The 3,918-nt window shown below is 38.8% G+C and overlaps 1 pseudogene; it reads right to left on the bottom strand.

Moving 5' to 3' along the window:
• Positions 1-3,293: 3,293 nt before the first annotated feature.
• LOC101361327 (60S ribosomal protein L22 pseudogene) lies at positions 3,294-3,715 on the bottom strand (annotated as a pseudogene).
• Positions 3,716-3,918: the final 203 nt, after the last annotated feature.

Here is a 3,918-nt window from a genome sequence, read left to right as displayed (position 1 = left end):
ACAACAAGGGGATACTGTGTGGTTTAAAGTCAGGAATGGTGTGTGCGTAAAGGTTATATCATTTCACCATACTTATTCAATCTGTATGCTAAGCAAGTAATCTGAGAAGCTGGAGTATATGAAGAACTCGGCATCAGGACTGAAGGAAGACTCATTAATGACCTATGATAATGCAGATAACACAACCTTGCTTGCTGAAAGTGAAGAGGACTTGAAGCACTTACTGACGAAATCAAAGACTACAGCCTTCAGCGTAGATTATACCTCAACATAAAGAAAACAAAAATTCTCACAACTGGACCAATAAGCAACATCATGATAAATGAAGAAAATATTGAAGTTGTAAAGGATTTCATTTTACTTGGATCCACAGTCAATGCTCATGGAAGCAGCAGTCAAGAAATAAAACAACATACTACATTGGACTAATCTGCTGAAAAAGACTACTTTAAAGTTAAAAACAAAGGTGTCACCTTGAGGACTAAGGTGATCCTTACCTAAACCATGGTATTTTCAGTTTCTTCATATGCATACAAAAGCTGGACAATGAATAAAGAAGACTGAAGAAGAATTTATGCCTTTAAATTATGGTGTTGGCAAAGAATAGTGAATATAGCATGGACTTCCAGCTGTCTTGGAAGAAGTACAGCTGGAATGCTCCTTAGGAGCAAGGATGGTGAGAATGTGTCTCGTGTACTTTGGACATGTTGTCAGAAGGGACCAGTTACTGGAGAAGGACATCATGCTTGGTAAGGTAGAGGATCAGTGAAAGAGAGGAAGACCCTTAAGACATGGATTGACACAGTGTCTGCAACAATAGGCTCAAGCATAGCAATGATTGTGAGGATGGCGCAGGACTAGGCAGTGTCTTGTTCTGTTGTACATAGGGTTGCTATGAGTTGGAACAGTCTTGATGGCACCTAACAACAACAACATTCTTCACTTACCAAGCAACAGCTACTGTTCAGTCAAATGCATACTAAGTATATAGATGCTTTTCTAAAATACCTGACAATTTTAAAGAGTAAAATATTTTCAATTTTCTTATCTGTTATTTTATAATTTTAAGCATAGCAATCTCGTAAAGAGCTTTATTATCATTGTTTTGAAAATCTATCAATAAATGGGATTTCAAAATTTTTTATCTTTTAAAATGTAGTTCAAATGAGCTATTTGAACATAGAGGACACAACGTAGTTGGCTATGTAACCAAACACTTTTGGTTACATTCAGGAACAAACAAACTAACAAAAAGAAACAGAACATGCCAAAAGACTTTAAGAAGTGATTGAAGCTCCTTGAAAAAGTTAGCTGTGCATTCCGATTGTGAAGATATTTATATCATAAATGTCCTTTCTACTTTTATAGATTTTATGCTTTGGATTATGCTTCAGCTTTACGCTTTAGATTTTTTTTTTTTTTGAGCTTCAATTTTATTACAAGTTTTAAAATCTGAGACAAGTTTACTTTTTAAAAAATAACCGTATCTGCTAATTTCAGCTCAGCGTTCATTTTTCACAACCAAACTAAGAATTACTACATGGGAACATCAATGCGACAAACAAGTAAAATGTGCAAACCCAAGTCACAAACCTGCTAATAAAGTGAATCACGGTAAGGGACATACACAGCCAAAAAGTAATGATGCCTCAGTTAAATCTGAAAGAAAATCCTGCCTTCTGCGAGGGCAGAGGAGAAATGTGCAAACAATTCTGCTTCAAGAAATTTGCATTGAAGTAGAAAACAGTAGAGCCTTTACCACAAATGAAATTTCAAAGCCTCAACATGTTAAATTCAATCCAAGGAGCAACAAATGTTAAATTGGAGCCAAGGTGGGACTTGAGCATTTAACTTCCAGCTATGCAACCAGCAGAGCACACGAATTTCATGTGTGGAAATTAGCTGTAGACAAGCTCTTCAGAAGCATGATTATACAGCATAATCATAAAACAATGCAGACATTTCTGCAGGATCTCTTTTGAAAGTCACTCTCAAATGCTCTTGATTTTGTCGACAATCACATTTTTACAACCTCATTAATAACCTCTCACAGTTATCTACCCTTTGCACTGGGAAGCATAATCCCAAGGAGGTGAGCATCATTTTCTCCCTCAATGTCCTGCAGAAACCGTTTGTTTGATCTGTTTAAAGTTAGTTTGTAGAATTACTTCTGACATAAAATCCAGTCCTGGCCTAAGTGGCAGAGCAGCAACTATTTCCTGGGACTCTGGAAATTCCCATCTTATCTCCTTAGTTTGCATTGTTTCCCAGTCACTTCTTCATGCCCCACCCTCCGTGAAAAGGCTACAGCGCTCTGCTCTCTGCAGTATAAAACCTAGGAAGTCACTGGGGGAAGCTCCACTGCCCATCTCCCGCTCCCCCGCTGGATGCCAAAGCGACAGTTTGTTGCAAAACAAAGACTTGAAGAATGATTTACAAACTCATTTTTATATAGAGATTTACTTCATTTAAAACCTGGGACTTCTACCATCATCCTCCAAACCCTTTTCTGAAGGGCAGTAGAATATATAGCAGTTCTAAAACCAAAACCAAACCCATTGCCGTCAAGTCGATTCTGACTCATAGTGACCCTATAGGACAAGGTAGAACTGCCCCATAGGGTTTCCAAGGCTGTCATCTTTATGGACGCCAACTGCCGTATCTTTGTCCCAAGGAGAGGCTGGTTGGTTTGAACCGCGGACCTTTTGGTTAGCAGCAGAACTCTTAATCCCTGTTCCACCAGGGCTCTTAGGGAGCAGTTCTAAAGAACCACATTTTATTTCTATTGGAAAAAAAGAGGGAATACGTGTAAGAGTTTTATCAAGAGTAATTTGTAATTAAAAAAAACAAAAGGAAATGCTACGAACGCCCCAGAAAGCTGCATTTTTATTGCCAGACATTTCCCCACAAGAAGAGAACCTCAGAAAGAAGTCACTTGCTTTGCTTTGAATGAATTAGGAGTCCCCGTGTTTGTATTCCTGAATCTTTCTCTTTGAGAAAAAGTACCAGAAAAAAACTGTCACATTTTTAAAATAAAATAGTGACTAATTGAAGCTCACTTCTCCACACCCTATCTACCCGGTCAATGTAAAATCATCATCAGTTCCCTTAAAGGGGCTGCTCACTTCTATTTTGGTATCACTATACTGAGAACTGAAATTTTCAAGGAGGAAAAAAACCGTATTACAAACGAGTCAGTGGAGCCCAAGTGAAGCCTTTCCCTGTGATTTCCAGTTTTCCGTTCAATCCACACTGGAGAGATACAAGGATAGCCACCTGTTTGGTTCCCAAGTGTTTATTCAAGGGCTAATACAAAATATTCCAGACAAGTGAGTTTTAATCCTCATCTTCTTCCTCTTCTTCGTCCTGGTTAATCTGGAAGTAACGTAATTCGTAACTTTCTTTGCTGTTAGCAACTACGCGCAACCAATCACGTAGATTATTCTTCTTCAAATATTTTTTGGTGAGATATTTCAAATACCTTTTGGAAAAAGGCACCTCAGAGGTTACAGTAATCTTGCTCTTGCTTCTTTCGATGGTTACAACCCCTCCGCCAAGATTACCAGCTTTCCCATTAACTTTGATTCTTTCTTGAAGAAACTGCTCAAAATTGGCAGCATCCATGATTCTACAGTGTGGGTGCAGTCAAGCGTGAACTTCAGAACCTGCTTCTTTTTTTGCCCCCCTTCGCCACAAGCTTTTTCACAGGTGCCATGGCGGCAGCCAAGGCAGAAAAGCCGCTTTAGATTTGTAATCACGGTCACAGTATAATTCTAGAGCAACAGTCTGCCCTGAGATTCTAACTACAGAGACACACAGCAGATCTTCTCCTCCTATACCTAAGCAGCTTGATCAATGCGAGACTGAAATATGATGAACATCCGAGGCACTGAAAACACGACTTTATTTCTTTGTTTC

Source organism: Trichechus manatus, unplaced genomic scaffold (genome assembly GCF_000243295.1).
Source record: "Trichechus manatus latirostris isolate Lorelei unplaced genomic scaffold, TriManLat1.0 scaffold00328, whole genome shotgun sequence".
NCBI lineage: Eukaryota > Metazoa > Chordata > Mammalia > Sirenia > Trichechidae > Trichechus > Trichechus manatus.
This window is presented reverse-complemented; position numbering and strand designations above follow the sequence as displayed.